This window comes from Falco naumanni, chromosome 7 (genome assembly GCF_017639655.2).
Source record: "Falco naumanni isolate bFalNau1 chromosome 7, bFalNau1.pat, whole genome shotgun sequence".
Taxonomy (NCBI): domain Eukaryota; kingdom Metazoa; phylum Chordata; class Aves; order Falconiformes; family Falconidae; genus Falco; species Falco naumanni.
This window is the reverse complement of record NC_054060.1, coordinates 20,948,588-20,967,063: the sequence shown is the minus strand read 5'-3', so window position 1 is coordinate 20,967,063 and position 18,476 is coordinate 20,948,588. Positions and strand designations below refer to the sequence as shown.

At 39.6% G+C, this 18,476-nt stretch overlaps 1 protein-coding gene across 4 annotated transcripts in view; it reads left to right on the top strand.

Moving 5' to 3' along the window:
• The first annotated feature begins 2,630 nt into the window (after window positions 1-2,630).
• The window catches only part of OTUD7A (OTU deubiquitinase 7A), a 146,504-nt gene continuing 130,658 nt past the window's right edge, over window positions 2,631-18,476 (top strand). For all 4 annotated transcript variants that reach the window (XM_040601683.1, XM_040601684.1, XM_040601687.1 and 1 more), the window contains exon 1: window positions 2,631-2,833. The gene's annotated coding sequence lies outside the window, so the exon portion shown is untranslated. The remainder of the gene's footprint in view (window positions 2,834-18,476) is intronic.

The following is an 18,476-nucleotide window of genomic DNA, read 5'->3' as shown; positions in this document are numbered from 1 at the left end:
CCTCTGAGCCAGAACAATGCAAGACAAGGTGGTGAGAGACAACATAGTGGCAATGCTTTATGTGAATAGACAGGGAGAAACCGGATCATTTTCACCACGACAGGAACCTGTCTACTTATGGAATCATGTTATGCTGACAGCCACTCAACTGCCAGGATTAATGAACAGTGTAGAACATCAGCTGTGAAGATACATCTTTTCTTCCCCCTGCATCCAAGTATGGTCACAGAAAACATACAATGGATTTTGCAGGGAATGTCAGTCATATGCATGCTTCCTTTCTCTAAAAGCCTGGAATTTAAGATCTCTGAATGACTTTGTGATCTCTGGGTTCCTGATCTTTGTGGACTACTGCATACCTGCTTTCTAAATTAAAGAGGAGGAAGATGTTCAGATGAGAGAATGCCGTATTCATTGCATCTCTTTGGACTAAAGAATTTTGGTTCCTGAATCTAAGACTGCTGTTATTGGAGGTACTACCACATCTGATGAGACAGGACATAACATCCCCAAAGTACGTGAACACTTTACCTGGATCCAGCGTCTTCGCATTTTCACTCTTCCTCTGGAACTTTGACTGTTAGAAACATGTTTGTTTTCCTGTAATGGTGGCATAAAATAGAGTTTTGCTGGTGGCAAGAAAAGATGAAGAATAAGGAAACCTCAAACCTCAGTAGGATTGCTTCTCCTTGCGTGGGTCTAAGCACCCTTTCCTTTGCTAAGCCATTCAGGCTTTTGCTAAGATTGTATCTGGCTTTGCGTGAAAGGAGAACTGGATGCTTCTTTTGCAGCTGCCGCCTAAAGGAATCTCTGACTCTGTATCACCAGTTGGCCAACTTAGAGCCTTCTGATCAAACCATGGTTTGATCCCTGTGCCTACATAGCTTCTGTGACTACTTAGAGTATCTTCAGTCCTGAGAGCTCTGGAGTAGCCATCTGAGGGTCTCTTCACATATCCACAAGTGGATTTCCTTTGCAAGGCAATTAGAGTAGAGCTCTTTTGGCAAAACTCTGCCAAACTTTTTATAGAATTCTTACCTGTAAAATCACCTGTAGGACAATCTGTACAGACAATGGCATCAAGGAAAAACAAAAATCTCTTTCTGTAATTATGGTTCTTGTTGAGTGTGTTATTCATACATCTCACAACTTTTTCTTTGCCACACTTAAAGAATGCTGGACGGTGCATTGGTGAAAAAGCCAAGCAACTGTTCTGCTCATGACTTCTTTGCTTTTGGGAGGAACTTGAGAGCACAGCAGAGAACCCTGCTTGCCGAAGTAATCTTCAACCCTGAGCATAACGAATTTCTCTAAGGAGAAAGAAGAGCAGCAAACAATGAGAGTTCCTTTTGTGCAGGCCTAAAACAGTATTGGACAACACTGTTGTGGGTTTTGCCTGTAGTAGTGGCTAGTGGTGGCTCATGGGTTTTGCAGCAAGAAGTTATATATGGAACAGCTGGGAACTTTTTCAAATGTTTTCATTTCTGCCCTCCTCATTAGCTGCAAAAAGAAATAATTTTTCAAAGGTAAGGTGAGATTCTTCTGTGGCTTTCAACAATGTTCTGAACTGATGTTTGGGTTCTAGCAGAGAGAACTAGACTGTAACTGATCTGTTTTTCATCCCTAACCATCAAACCTCACTTGCTTATCATATGAAAACATGTATCTGCAAAAACTGTTGTCACGGGTCACCGGGTGTACTTCTCCAGATGTGCTGTGTTGGTGCAAAACATATGATGTTTTGTTTATATCTCGTGTTTCCTTAAAGATTGAGTGTTGCTCTGTCACTGATGGTGTGCCATCTGTAGTAAGCTGATTTCAGGTGGAATTCTTAGTGTTTCTAGACAAGGAGGTTTTTCTTGAACAGGTACTCCTGTAGCTGTGATTTCTTAATATATTTTTTTTTTTCTATCCTGTGTATTTTGCACAGCTCTTGGTCTTGCATGTTTCTATTTTTGTCATTGTAACTAGAAAAGGGAACGTTCCGTTCTAGAGGTGTATTCCTTGATCCGTTTCCTTTTCAACTCTAGTGTTGCTGTAAGAATGGAAATGAGAAACTAGTTGGGCGTGAGGGAGGTACTTTTGACTGGGTGAGGTGGAAGCCACCTGCGTGTGGACTGGAGTAGCAGGGACCGGGTTATCTGCGAAGTTGCTGCAGGCTGAAGGAAACTTTGCTGTCTGTCATCCCTTGAGCAAATGATATGAGGTATAAAAGCAGAAGGCACGTGAAAAGCAGCAGCTTAATGACACCCCCTCCGCGCAGAGGGCGAAGGGAGGGCCGGGCATTTCTAGAGCGCGGCTGGATGCCGGCGGCAGCAGCCCTGTCCGACCCCCGCTCCCGCGGGGCCACCCTGCGGCGGGGCGCGCTCCTCTGGCGGGGCGGCTGCCGCCCCCCAGCTCGGGCTGCGCGGTGCCGCCGGCTGATCCCGTCGCCTTCTCCGGCGGGGCCGTGGCGGCCGGCACGGCAGGGCGAGCGGGCGGCGGGGGGCCCGGCGGGGCTGCTGCCGCGGGGGCGGGCGCGGCGCGGGGCGGAGCGCGGCTCCCTGGGCCGCTGCGGGCAGCCGGGGGGAGGGCCCTGCGGCCGGTGACTTCATGGGAAGGAGGCGGCGGCGGGAGGTGGGTCTCGCTTTCCGTCTCCCGGTGCCGTCTGCAGGGCGGGCGAGAGGCGGCCGCTCCGCCGGGCAGCGCGGGCGGGGGGACAGCGGTGACGGAAAGCAGCAGCTGGGGGGGGGACGGCGGCGCTGGGTTGACTCCCCCCCCTTCCTCCCCCTCCCCGGCTGGAGGAAGATGGAGCTCGGTTAGTAAGGGCTCGCGGGAGGAGCGGCGGCAGCAGGTAAGAGCTGCTTCTCTCTCCTCCTCCCCTCGGCAGGCCGGCAGCGCGCAGGGGCAGCCCGGTGCGGCGGCCCGCGGCAGGTGGCACAGGTGGGCCCGGCCGCCCGGCCCTGCCCGCCGCAGGGGTGCCCGCGCTGCGGGGCTGCGGGCAGGCGGAGGGCACAGCCCGCGCCCGCCGCCGGTGAGGGCGAAGCCGGGCGTTTGGAAGCACCCCCCGCCCCGTGCCTCGGATTGTTGTGTGGGGATGCGGGCAGGTTTGCCGGTTCTGCCGCCGCCCCGGCTCCCCCGGCTCATTGATGAGCTCCGGGAAGCGCTTCTGCATTGCAGACTCTCGCCCTAGCTTCGCTCCTGCGTTCGCCGCTTTATCCTGTGAAAGGAGCCTGCTCCCTGGCCGGGTGGCCCGCTGCTCCTCGGGCAGGAGGCCGATTTGGGCAGGTGGTATCTCCTTCCCTCGTTCTTGCAGCCTGTCAGGACATCTGGGGATTGACCTCATTCCAATAAATATTAGACGTGCATATGATATTTCTTCTCTCTTTGAAAGAGCTATGAAAGGGAGTTTGGTAGGATCTTTGTGAATAACGATCGTTTGGAGTTCACATGGTACAATATAGTGCAGTGAGATAAAATGTGCATATAAAACATAATGCAGTGAGGTACACAACCTTATATAATCTAAATCTAAAAAGCTCGCTACCCCTACACTTATCCTGGAGGTTGTAGGAATATGTCTGTTCTAAGCTCCTTTTGGAGGCTTGGTAGGTATCTATCTGACACAAAGATGCAGAGCCCCTTGTGAGCCACTGCTGAAAATAAAAGAATAAATTGTTGACTACTTTTGCCATAGTTCTGTCACAGTCAGTTCCTCATCACTGGTCAGTATCGTGCACACACAGTGATACTGACGGCTGCATGGGCATACATAGCTCCACACGGCAAGAGGGAATGGTCTCGTCTGTTGTCCCTTAGGTGTGCCTTTAAATTGACCATATAACCTGTCATATTTTAACAAACTCTTAAGGCTTCACTTTCTAGGCCTGAACAGTGCTACATTTTCTAGCATACAATATAAATTTAATGTGAACAGGAAGAAATCTTCCACGCTTTTCATTTGACCTTCAGCATCTCGGAGAAATACTTGAAACTGATGATCAGGGCAAGTATTTTGCAATGAACTGGTTTAAAATATGTTGCTGGATGGAACGTATACAACTCGAATCACATCTAGGATGACACACAATCAGTGTTCTAAGCTCCACATCCAAAAGAAACTAATGTCTGATAAATTTGGCCCACATTTTATTTTAACTCAGTCCTTACAGATGACATTGACTTTAAAAAAGGTTGCTATGGCACAGATTTAAAGCAAAGTATATTAAGCTTCAGGAATTGAAAGTGCTGTTGGTAGGAAAAGTGTTGGTTTTTTATTTATAATCTGTTATTAAAATATGAGTGTGATAGCTGTTGAGGCTCTGTTTCCTGCTGCTGGTGTGAATTGACTAAATGGCATCCCTTCTATGGATGAAGGCCAGACTTTGCCCAGGTGTGAGTGTGCTGCTCATATAAGGGACAAGCTAGAGTTTCCCCATTTGAATCTAGATTAAAGCTGAATATTCAATGCCTGCTTGCTCTGTGAAACTTTCTGTTACAAGCCTGTATGCTTTTGATAAAGCTGTAATATTGTGGAGTGTAGAACCAGTGTGGGCTATGTATGCCTATACAGCAGAAATAATGGTATGACATGGAACGGAAAGGACGTTTTTGTGAATCTTGCTCTTTTGTGACATTATGATTTTATGTTTGCAGTTTACAAGAAGCTCAGTCATCTTCAGGACAGCTCATTTCATGTAGAATAGAATAACTGTTAAGGAATATGAGGCTGAGTAGGAATCAGGTCTAACAGACTAATAATTTGCTATATATAGCGCAAAAATATATCAGTTTAAAAAAGTGGGGGTTTGGTGGGTTTTTTTTGTTGTTTTTTTGTTGTTTTGTTTTTTTTTTCAAGGGGGATCTAGAAAGTTTTGGTCCTGGTTTACCAATACAAACTCAGATAAGGATGGTAATGGCTGAATGGTTATAAGACTCCAAGTGACTATGGAATGAGCAAGTGGGAATGTACTTAGTCCTTTCGTAGTAAGCCTACCTCTGCATCTTTCATTGCCCCTGGAACATCTTCCTTAAGTCATGTTGGCAGACTCAGCAAAAAGGCCAGGGACTGAAAAGACTTTCAGTGAGTGGGACTCCAGGTCAGGAATTCTGTAGACCTGTATACAGGCAGGCGTATGAACATTGAGTCAGATCTTACCAACGCAACCGTTGTGCTAATTATTGCCATAGTTGCCCTTCATGTTACTTACTCAAAAATTAGGGAATCTATGTTTTAATTAGCCAAAGTACTATATGTAGAACATCTAATTTTAGTTTAAAACCATATGTTTTAAATCTAATCACTGTGATGTTTTCATGTCACTTCATCTTGTATGAGTTCCTTGGTATCGTATCTGTGTTATTTGGGGAAAAATGGTATTTTATTAATTTGTTTATTTACTTCAAGGGTCCTCAAAATTTTTAAACAGGGGGCCAGCTGCTTGGTTTCCCCCCCCCCCCCCCCCAACCCCCAGTGGGGGTGGTGGTGGTGGTTCTGTAAATACCAGGGGCTAGATTGAGGACCTTGGGGGGCCGTATCCGGCCCGCGGGCCATAGTTTGAGGACCCCTGATTTACTTCATAGACATAAAATAATATATATATATATGTATATATATAAAAAATGTGTTTTTAATCTTGTTGTCACATATTGCTATTTTGCTCTTTATTGCCTTTAGACACAGTAACTTCTATAGTCTTGATATAACAACGTTGACAAGACATTCTCGTGTAGTTATATATTGATGGAGAGAAAGTTGGAGTTGAAAGAGGGAAAGGACTAAGGAAACTAGCAGAATATTTGTCACCATATAGTCTAGACCTTAGCTCTTAGTGTTTAATGAAGTCTCCTTCTGTTTAATACATTCTGCATTCCCCAAAACATCGTGACATCTAAATCTTTTGACTTGAATTTCATAAAATATCTTGGGACTTAAATAAAGCAAAAATTAAATGTACATTTTTAATTAAGGAGATGGCAAGCGCTTAAAATATCAAGTGCAACCGTTACTGAATTGAGGTCTGAAAGAAGTAGAAAAAGCTTTTTTTTGTTGTTGTTGAAGATTTTGTAATCTACCATCAATAAGCACTGTACAGCCATGCAAATGCATTCATAGCTATTTAGACCAAAGCGTAGAGCTTTAGACAAATTAATCAGTGTTGCCCTAATGAAAAAAACCTGGGAGATTAACCTGGCTACTTAGATGGTCTGAAAATTCAGCAGTGTAGTCTTAAGAGGAGTAGATGTTGACCAGTTAAAGTGTGATATAAATGTTGCATAGATGTTACGTTGTATCTTTCTGTATTTCTTTATTGTTGTTTTCCTAAGAAAAAGTATGACACAAAACTGAGGAAGTCAAGTATCCCTAGATAAGATGGCAGAACTGTCCTCAAATCCTTGAATGGTAATTAATTGGTTTTATTTTAAAGGCAGGTTAATTATTATATGCATGTAAATGTAACAGTACAACTATTTCACCATCAAATATTTTCTAGCTTTTTGTTTAGCTCTTACTGACCCAAGGGAGGAAAAATTGTATATCTTACAAGCATGGAGATACTGAAGATATGGAAGACTTGACTTACGGTTCCATTTTTAAATTGTTCTCCTAGCATGACTGCTTCTGTGATGAGTATTTCTGATTTTAAGTAGTTTGAAGAGACAAATCTAATTGTGATGTATCTCAGGTCTTATTCTCAGTTTACTTCAGATTTTTGCTCTTCTATTTGAGGTCAATGCTGTCTATTTTAGGAACAGTTATAGCAATGGGTTTTAGTCATAGTGCTTTGCTGTAATGTTTTACTGCAGAATATCATTGACATTATCTGTACTTCTTTAATATCTCTTGGATGGACCCTGGGCAAAGCTTTAGGCTTGAAATAAATTGTTGAACTTGCTTATTAGCTTTTATTAAAAGGATTTATAAATTAATTTAATATTTTAGAGTCTCTCAGCCTTTTCAAGTACAGTTTAATTTGGAAAAAAAAATCATAAATCCCAGGACAAGAGTATGAATTTTTTCTAAGATAGTTTGAAAATGTTATTTCTTATGTAATTTATAGAGGAAGTGGAGGATTGCTATTGCTGAAAGTATTTGTGAAGACTTCAAGTTTTTTTCAAGATGAACATATTTGTGAATACTTCATGATACATTTAGTAAAATTAGTATTTTTCACATTGTATGTTGAAAATTTCGTCGGTCAGAACACAGAGATATGCTCTCTGATCACAATTTCAGTCTGGTATGTGATGCTTCAATACTGTTTAACCTGTACAGAGAACAAAGTATTTTTTTAATGCAAGGGTAAAGTAGCTATTTTTAATCTGTCAGTGTTTTGCAGATACTCAGTGCTCTATAGTGGATTTTATTTCACTTGCACATTCTCTTAGAATCTGCTGAGTAATCATATGCATTAACTAGTTAATCAAAGAAGGGACAAAACCCATGTAGAAACCAAGCAAGCTGTGAAAGAATTTTGGTTCTTGTTTTTATCACAATGGTTATATTTCTGCTATTGTTTTCAGAATTAGAGTAAGGAACACCGAGAACCTGTTCTTTAATTAGATGCTTGAAATATCACGTTTCTAATCCTGATGTCTGTTGATGCTGTTAGTGACCTCTTGTTATATGGAAATTTACAAAGTTGCTACTGCTGCGTATGACCAGGACATGTAATTTATTTCTAAGCTATTGCTCTGATTTTATCAGAAATGTGTTCTAATGCCTGGGATTAAAATGGCTAGCTGCCATGGTGATAGTACCATAGAAACTGGTAAAATAATCATTGCCTATTAAGAAATCTGAGTGAAATTTTTTTTCTGTCTTTTATGTTTTAACACCTTAGCAAGAATGGAACTCTGCTGATATTATATTAGTGAAAAAATTACTGAACAAATTCCTTTGCTCTGCATTACACAGCAGACCACGCTAAGGTTATTTTATCGGTACTGTTGAAACATTAAATTCTGGAGTGACTGACAATTAGTCATTCTGCAGACTACTTTTAGTCTCAAGAACAAGGGCATTGGAGTAGACACCTTTCTTACAGCATTGATCCTTATTGTTGTCACTTTACCTTCTTCTACTGTAATTACTTTCTAAATAGTGCAGTTACTACAACTTTCTTCCAGCAAAGAATTGCTGTGGCTGTGTCCCATGGGCAGTGTCTACATCAACACTCAAAGCCCTGTACTGACAGAACTTTAATTTAGGAGCTTGACATTGTAAAGGGTTTTGTCTGTCTCAAGTTATGCAAGTTGTGAATACAAGAATGCCAGAGAAGATTGTGTAACAGGTAATATCTTTACTTGTTTAACTTTTTCTGTCTCTTTTGAGATCTACTGCAACAAGAAACAAAGTGTGAGAAACAGTCCCTGAGTTGGGTTGCTCAGTCTCTTGTTTGAAATGAGTCATTTCTCTATTACTGGTAAGTGACTCTATCAGGTACTTCCAGCCTATTGGAAATTGCTAAGCAAGGACATGGAGGGAGTGATCCCAGATATATCTGTGTAGGTACGCAATCAGTAAATTTCTGTGCAAACACCTATATGGCCTTCAGTGTTTCCAAGATACTGTAAAGGAGCTTTTATCCTGTGTTAAATAGTTTTCCCTGTTAGCACTGAGATCACTGTAAAGGACAGATTCTTGATGGTGGTGAACTTGAGTTCATTACTTAGATTCAGTCTGTACTAAGCAGCAAACAGTAGAAGTAAATACAGGCTATCAAACTCTACACTTAGATACAAGTAGGACAGCACACTTGCTCTAATCAGAATAGCATACTTATCTGAGAACGGAACCCAGACCGAAGTGTTGCAGATGGGTATGTCAGGAATGCTTAGCCTCAGATCCACCGTCCCTTACCAGAAACCTGCCTGCCTCTCACCTGAGAATATTTAATATCCCAGTAGCTTCTGTTCTAAGTCTTTGAGCTGTTACATTGTCAATTGGAGAGAAAAGGAGGACATACAGGTGTTTTAAATAACATTGTGCTAATGGGAAAGGATTATTTTAGTGTAAAGAAAGCATTGATTTAGCAAACTATAATTAAGCGTGAAGCAATGAAATCACTTCCCATGTCTCTCTAAGTAACTCTTTACATCTTTGCCTCTGGAAGGGTACAGGTGAATTAAAGGAAAGGTAGAGTATAAAGGGAAGGCAGATTTATGTAATTCCAACAGAAATAATGACAGAATATACAACCCATAGATAAAGTTTGTATGTGGGAAAGATTCAGGGAGTGTCATGTGTTCATCATTTCTGCAAGTACAATTGAGTAAGAGCTGCAGAGAAACTTCCTTTCAGCACAAATTAACAGAAGTAGCATATATTGTAGCGGTCTCTCAGAGAAGGCCACGAGGATAATATTGAACAAAGTCAGGTTGATACAATGTCTGCAGTTTGGTAAGTTGATACTGTCTGTTAAGAAATTGCCACAGAAAAGCTGTAACCTTTTCCTTAACTGTGAGTACTGGGATGCCTGAACATTTACAAGCTGACGATTAAATTCAGAGATTGTGAGGTTAACCTGAAAATTTGGAATTTAAAACAAAATTCACTGCAGCTGAGATGCTTTATATAAATTTCATTTTTTCTCAGTGTGTGTTTCATGTTTGGTATTTCAATAATCATAAAAGCAAGACTTGAATCAAAACCATGTGAAGGCATGTCAATGCCAAGTCATTTAGGGGAAGCTCCAGGTCTGGATGACAGTTTACCAGAAGGATCTGAGGTCCTGTGAGTTATTCTCACAGCTTCTTATCATGTATAGTTTTGATATCCCAGGAGGCAGTGGGGGAGATCAGATATTCTAATATTGGGCTTTATACAATGTCTTTTCTGTGTTGAAAGGCCTGCTTGAAGGAATGAACTTATGAGCCATGTAGCTGGGGATGACTTAGTGGATGAGGAACACTTGGAATGACAGGTCCTGCAGAAGCTAAGTGTTTCTTAGGAATAGACAGTTTGTTCCTTCAGGCTTCTTTGTATGAATGCAGTATTTTAGGAACTTAGATATACAGAGCTGACATCTGCCTGTTTATAACTGAGGTTTTCTTGCATGTTTCTGTTATGGAAGAGTTCCTCTGTTCTGTTCATTGCTAAATACTTGGAGGCAGAGTTTCAGATAAGCTAGGAAAAGTTGTTTGCACTCATATAAATAATCTTCCTTTTCTGGGAGGTACCCAGAAATGCTTTACTGATTTTCTTTTTCTCTCATATTCTTCTCTGTTTGTAATCATACTTGTATCTCCCTGCTCCAACATTCCAAACTGAGGATGCCTAATAGATAAGGACTGTGTAACAGTTTTGTGCAGGAAATAAAAAGATAGATATTCATTAGTGCATAGGCAGACTGTAAATGGTCAAAGCAGAATTTAATCAGGATTAATAAAAAGTTGCCTATTCTTGGCAAGCATAGGAGGAAACTAAAGGCTATGAAAAAGCATGTTCTGTGAAGGTTACACAGTTTTTTCTCCTCCTCCAATAACAAAAGTTCTCTTGAAGAAGCCCCATGTAGAGGTCTGTAATGTCTCCTGGGCAACACAGTTTATTTTTATCATTCTGCATTGTTCAAAATTTCTTCTGACAGTGATTAGAGAAAAGCATGTGTAGAACAAAAGGTAGCACCATAAAGTCTAGAGCTGTGCTGTTTGTAACAGTAATAATAATTATGTTGTGTCATCCTTGTAACAGGAGATACCCATTTTCTATCACTTAATCTGTCCCATATACTTTTCTCAGTCCCTTTATTCTAGAAAGGGAGAACCCTTGTAATTGGCAAAAGGGGATGGGTCAAACAGAGGCTAGTAGGTTGGAAACTGATTCTCGGGACTTGTGACTGGGAGAAGTAACGACAGTTTTGCAATGGGGTCCGAGTCTGTTTGAACTGGTTTGCTTTGTGACTCTGAACACATGCTACAGACTATTCACTACTTATTTCACAGGGGGGGATCTTCTTTAAAGCAAGCCTTGAAGGTGCTGGTTTACTGGCACATGCTCCTTACTGATAAGATGTATTGCTTATCTGCAGGCCTGGTAGTGCTCTTGACCACAAAAAGATGATATGCTGATTTCAGCAGATAAGCAATATGTAGCCATACTGGAAAATCTGGTGAATGTGCATCAAGTTGAGGTATTGCTAGCTTGGCTGCTCTCCTTTAGCGCTAATGCAGATTAGGTGCTTGAGATAAGCTGTTATGCGCACAAAATGTTGCACTAGTGAAGTGCAGACCTCAATTAACATGGAAATATAAATCATTGCCTTTTTCTACTACCGGAGATGAATATTCATGCCTGAGCAACTCAGTTGTAAGTACCTGGAGTTGATGAGATGGTTGCATCTAGCTGATAATCTCTTGACTGACATTGATACAAAGTTTGAGAAACAGAGCCATTATCATTTTCCTTCCTCCAGTTTTGTCTCCTAAAATATGCTTTACATAAAAATGGGAGAAATGGTTCCTTCAAGAGCTATTCAGTTGTTAGCTTTCATTCCACGTGTCTCTTATATTAAATATAAAATATTTTCCTATCCAGTATAAATAGAGGGATATGTTCTCATGAGAGAAGATATCTCTGAAGCCAATTGCTTCTTGTTAAATGTATGTTTATAGCTATCAAAGAAAAATATGAAATACCTTTCTTTGGATTTCGTAATCAACTTCACCTTAATGAAAAGATGCTTTATTTTTGTGAGGAAAAGGTTAGAAGAGCACGTAATTTTACTCTGTGTGCCATTGTGTGTAGAAATAACCCTATGACTGGTTTTATCCCAATTGTTATCTTAGAGAAGTTATAACAACATATGTATACATATGTTTTCTGTGAACCATTTTTCTTCTGCAAATCTGAGACTTACCAATGGAGGAGAAAATTATTCTGTCTGTAATAAATCCCCTGAGAGTCATGCTGCCACAGCCCTTTGGAAACTGGAGAAAAAAAGGTCTGGAGCTTTAAAAATACAAACCCCAACAATTCACGTCCCCCAAACCACTGAAACAACACTTCTTTCCTAGTAAAATAATTCTGGAAAATAGCCTTTGAGTTGTAGAGTTCTGAGTCTCTTTGGCAGAAGATGACCTCAGAGGGAATAGTTGTGGCAATAAAATATATTTTAAGCTGAAATGCTAAAACAGTGAATGGCCAACAAGTGGATTTAGCTTTTACTGTTACTCTGTTCACACCTGGAAAACAAAATCTTTTGCTGTTGGAGAGCATCAGATTGTGTGAGATGTTTTAAAACGCTTCTCATGACTGATATTTATGGGAAAAAAGAATCTATTTTGTGCTGCTTGAAATGATGCCATGTCAGTATATTTACTTTTAAAGTGGGGCAAGAAGCAACTGTACAAAATAGTTTGCCATATAGTTGTGATTTTTTGGTGATGTTTTATCTGCAAGCCATATCTTTCTTGGATATGGCTATGGAAAATACATTACGGTGGGGGGGGGTGTGTGTGTATAGATTTCCAGGAAACCTGTGCCCTCCCACAGTTGTACAGTGTATTTCATGGTCTTAAGAGGAGGTAATTTTATATGTGATTCAATGCTGTACAGTAAAATCCTGACATCTAGATGAAAAAATATCTAATAAGTGTAGCTTGTGGTTATTTTATTTGTTTTTATCACCATACCATGAGAATTTAATGTAGTGTTAATTATAATTGTATAATTTGAGATAGAGCAGTACACACAATCAGTTTAATTTTTTTCTTTAAATGCAACAGTAAGAATGGGGCTTGCCAGTGTTATGAATGTAAAAACTCCAGAGCAGTACTTAACTTTCTGTACAGATGTTTAAGGAAAATGCAACTTTTATTTGATCTTCTACCTTAATTTACAAAGCAAATGAAATACAGTAGCTGTATATATAAAACTAAACATATGTATATAGTTATAAGGGACTACCATTGGTTTTAAAAGAAAAGGAAAAGGTTCTTGAAAACATAGCTGAAGTTTTACAGGCAAGTGTTCTAGAAGAATGAGTTACTGAGAAACAGCAAAACTATTTATCAAAAAACCAGTAGGATATTTTAAACCTTGTACAGTTATCTCTAAGTCGGAAGTAGCTAATCCTACAGCAGTTTGCCAGAAAAGTTGCCTTTTTTTAGAATTGGCATTTATATAAATTCCTGAGCAGCCAGGTAAGGCTAAAAGCTTATCACCCATTTAATAAAATACCTGGATGGAGAAAGCTGCTAATAATATGGAGTGTTCCTTCTGTGTTGCTTCTGCATGTTCCCACTGTTTGTTTGGCTGGAATGTAGTGATGTTATGTATCTGTAGATCTAACAGCTCTTCTTTTCTTCAAGCCTTGCACTGTTAAATTGGGTCACTGCATATAATGCATGTTAAACAAGACAAGAGAGTTTGTTGTATTTACAGAAAAAGTTAGTAGCAAGGTTTCACGCTATTACAGGAAACATAGTTGAGAATAAGCACAATTCCTTTGAATCCATTACTAGTAGTTCACAAACAAATAATGTGTTCTTCTGCAATACATCTTCCTATGTATGTAAATGTCACAGGATTCGATAAAGTTGACCAAATGTGACAGAAAGTAGAGTGTGGCTCTGAGGTTCAGTGGCTTGGTAGATCTTTTGAGTAGTGTTTTGCAACAGAACATGTAAGTTTTGTGGGTTAATAGTTGAGATGATTTTACTTTTTTTGAGACGGAGAGACTAAAGTGAATTACTGTGTAGTATCAGTAGCCTATGCGGAGTGAGTTGTTCTACGTTTCCAAAGCTCTTTGACTCACTCCAAAAGCAGACTACAGGTTCTTAAGAGATCACATAACTTCTTATAATGGGATTTAGGCTTCTAGGTCATATGAAGTATTTTTTAAAAGTTTATTCTTGTCCTGATGATTAATCTGCCAGATAATGTTGTAATTTCATTAATAGTCAAGCTGTAAAACCCCAGCTGAAAACATTGATTCTATACCTAAAAAAGTGGAGCTATGTATTGGCCCCAAACCCTTGTGTTTTCTCAGTTCTTCTGTAATTTGTAAAAATGAATAGTTTCCTAGCCCTTAGATGTATATATTTAAAACTGAACCTGCAGGTGTACAGTCTTTCCTAAACTATGGCAAATACATTTCATACTGTCATGTCTCTGCTAGGCATTCCTTCTACTGATTTTTGCTGTAACAATAGGAATTGAATATGTGAGAAAATGCTTGTCAATTTTTAGGGCATTCAGGCAAACATTGCTGTTCGTAAACAATCTTTTTAAAGAGAATTCGTAAGTTGGAAAATAGTATTTCATGTCAGCTCAGAAGGTAGCCTAAAAAGCAAGCACTTTTTTTTTGAGAGCTCACATGCACTTTCAGCTTTTTTTCTGGGTATGGTTCTATATGTCTTTACTAGCCTTGAAAAATCAATTGGCGTTCTGCAGAAATCCCAAAATATCCTAATCTGGCATTAGTTAATATTTTCATTACTGACTTGGATGAGAGTACCTACGTTATTTTTCTGTGAAAACAAAGTAGGACATTTTGCAAGAACTTTGGAGGCTTGGAACAGAAGGAAACATGGCCATGACAAACTGAATGTTTAATCTAAAATAAGCACCGTGTAATTCAATAATTAATGCACTTCAGTAAGAGTAATCAAAATTTGTGAGTACTACTCAGTTGAACAGGTTCCTTATCTGAAAGAACTAGTTGATCCTATGTGATACTGTGGCATCCCTTCTCTTAATTTTGTGCAGAAGAGTATCTATTGAGAGGAAATTACTATTCATGCCATGTTTTTATCCATGCTTGTCTAAGAATCCAGCGTACTTGGAAATATTGAGTGCCTTTCTTTTCCGTATGTTCCCACCCTTTTGGGTTTAAAAGTATTTTGGTTTAGTAACACCTATCTTGTTTAAGTTTGTTTCTGGTTTTGACTCTAGATAAAAGTAATTTCAGATTATTTATTTTCCTGAAAATAACAAAAGCACTTGATTGGCAACAGGTTACACTTCATCTCACAGCTGTGCATCTAAATGTATTGTTGAACTGCTGTAAATGTATGTTGTGTTATGAACCCCATGCTTGCCAGTCATAGGGTTTACACTGATCAGTTACGAAAGAAATTTTCTAAAAAACTTGTTTTCAGTACTTCTCAAGAAAATTTTCAGATGAAACTGTCCGAAGAATCAGCAAATACACTAAGGCTAGTAAAATTTGCTTTAGTGTTCAGGGGAGTAGGGCTTAAAAGTTATCTTTTTTTCTTTTTTTTTTTTTTTTTTAAATTCCAGAATGTCATTTCCATGTACTAATGGGTATATTCTTCAGAGACTTTGCATCTGTTGTTGACTGCAGTGGGGATTTAGTGTTGTGATGGAGAGATGCCTAGGCTGTGACTCATTAAATTTGAGTTCAGTGGGACATTTATGAGGTTTTATGGTCTGATCTCCTGATGTCATGCAAGCTGTAGAACTTGGTGCTGTAGTTTATGCTTAAAAAGTACAGGTCTAGTTGAACTGAGACATCCTTTTCAGAAAGACACTCCTGACTTACAGACTTTTAATTCATTAGATGAATATCTTGAATACATAAAAAGTAGCAGCTTTGGTCATACAGGTTGTACCTTTGTGGTTTAAAGAAGTTCTTTTGTATCCCCTTTCTTATGACTAAGAGTGAAGTTGAATGAAAGCATGGGGTTAAAACATGAGTAAGAGAAAAAAGAATTGCTTTTATACGATAGCTAAGCTTAGGCTGTCTCAATTAACCAGTAAGTATATGCAGGTTTTAGAATTATCGTGACCTAAACCATACGAAATATGCATACTCTATTTGTAAAAGTGATCATAGAGTGTGAGATTTATAAGTACCTACATAGTTTATTTTATTTGCTTTCTATTTATTTGTGTTTTAGGTATGTATCCTATGATAAAAAGTTCCCATCAGCTTCTACTGAGACCATAGGTAGCGTCAGAGGCCTGCATGTGGAAGTCAGGTTACAGAACCAAGGCCAGGATGGAGAAGCTGCTAATGCTGTTGTACAAACTGGCCTTAAAGTATTTTATATGTCCAGAATTACCGACAGTGCCCGGTGTAGCAAATGTCTGGAGAAAATAGTCTTGTTTCTTAAGGTTGTAAGCTAAGACAGTTGTTAAATTTCATGCTCAGCTTCAGAGTTTATATGTGATCACTGAAGATGAGTATCTGCCTTAAATAAAGGAGTAGGTCATTAATCTTTTGCGAGCTGTTCATGCAGTCTCTGCAAATACAGAAGCCTGAAGGATAATGTAATTTCAGTAGCAGAGCCTGCTAGCTCGTGTGTCAGTGTGTTGTTAATCAGAAGAGAATGATAGTATATTAATAAACATTCATGCTTCCAAGCTGAATTGTCACCAATCTGTTTAAAATATTTTAGTTGCTTTTCTCAGATCTTTACTGTTAATGAAATTACCTTCTAAGATTTTGTGTATCTGAAAACATGCAATAACAGTGCCAGAAACTAATTTAATATGCCATGGGAGCTTTCCTAATGAAATTAATATAGCATTTATAACCTTTTTAGAGAGGCTTTTCACCAATCACAGCATAAAATGAACTCCCAGAAGACCCAGATGCTCTTTTTTTCCCCCAAGCTTTTATACTTCTGCCTGCTTCCTTTCATGATATATGAAATGGAAATTGTGAAATAAAATGTAATTTTTTATACCCTTCCATGGATTCATAATTTTATTATTAATTGTGAACCTCAATTTTAGATCACTGTTTCATTTTTTAATTTGGTAGGCTGCATTTTTCTATAAGGTAGCAGCAACTAGCAGTATGGAATTTTCTTTTGAAAGAATTTGTTTTCCATTTTCTACCAAAATGCTTTTGTGATTGCAATGCAAAACTTCAGCTTGAGACCTGCAGTTATAAGGTTGAATTGGGTAAATTTTTTCTGGTTTTGGGGAGTTTGACTACTTTTAACGTTGTTGTTTTGTAAACAGTGAATAAAATGTACTTAAACTTTTGTAACTAGGTAGTACTTTTCATAAGGCAGGCCACAGCATGCTGAGGAGAACTAACAGGAAACTGAGTATTAAGCTCTCAAAGGTGAGTTAGAACTAAAACCAGTATGTAGTGTAGCTACATACTGGGGTTTATTTAAGAACCAACAAGATTTAAGCTTTTATCACACTTGATTCATTTTGCATACTTCCTCACCTGCTCTGCTGCCAGCACTATATTCACTAGGTCTTGACTTCCCTTCCCAGCTGGGAGATCACTGCTGGTTCAGGAGGTTGGGTGCAAAGTTGTGCTGGTTTGTGCTGTGCATCTCCTTGTAGCTGCCAGTCTTGGACGTCACTGGCCAGGGTCCCAGGGCATCATCCCCTGGTGTTTGTCTCCATGCATCTCTGATCTCTAGGGTTTTCCCTCGCTTCCCCAGTCTTTGCTGCCTTCTTTCCTGGCCCCCTTTTCTTTCTGAGACTAACACTTCTTTCTGGGAGCCCTTATTTTTGGCACCTAAACTTGTATTGTCCCCCAGTCGAAATAGTATGCAAAACCACAATGTGTGAGCAGCCTTTTAATTGCATGTTCTGGCTCTGTGTTAATGGGAGGATTCAGAATGTGACCCTTCTGTTAGTCCAGGTGTTACCAAAGTTTACAAGCAGCCTGTACAGATTACAGTGAGCATGTACCAGTCATTTGCTTGAGAGTTCAGAATTCAGCTTCAGATAGTCACCCAGGGATGCACCTATATGCCCAATTATCTGCTGCCTGTTAACGTTTGCAATTGAAGCTATTTGTTTCACTATGACAGCAACTAACGTACCTAGGCCAAAAACTATATTTGGTGCCATTAGGAAAACCTACATTCACCTTGTCATACTCTTTGATCTTGACCAACATGAATATCTAGCTTTTGCATCTTTATTACAGGAACTGAATTTCTAAGATTACTTGGTAGGGAAGGAATCCAAACAGGGACTGGTGTTAAAACAGAGGGACAGCATGTGGCTGTCAGTTTAGATCTCACATGACAATTTCAGGGTTTACTCTATTTGAGTCTTAAATAATGTAAGAACTTGACATGCTGCAGTACTTCACGTGACGAATTTCAAGTAGCTTTACAGTCCTTCAGGCATGCAAAAGGCTCCCCTATTGACTATATGGGTAGAAACATACAGGTAAAATTTTCAAGAAGGAAGATGGCCTGATAGTAGCAAGAAGGTTGTGAATTTTGATTATTTCTTTTCAACTTCTCATCTAACTTTGTTGATGGCCTTTTCTTTGGTGCTTCCTACATGGTTAATGTGAGCATGTCCCTTTGCTGGACTGGGGAAGGGTCAGGTTTCCCCTCACTTTTCAGAGTCAGCACTCTTAGCTGGCTGTTATGTCATGCCTGGAGGTGATTTACCTCAGAAACAGAAAGTATTTTGGGGGGTTCAAGTTCCAAAAGCATTGTTTGTGCATCTCACTGTTAGCGTTCCAAAAGTTTCCATGATTAAAACACTTGTATATTTGAAGTAAATATTAACGGACTTTCTTGGATTGCATTGTAGAAGC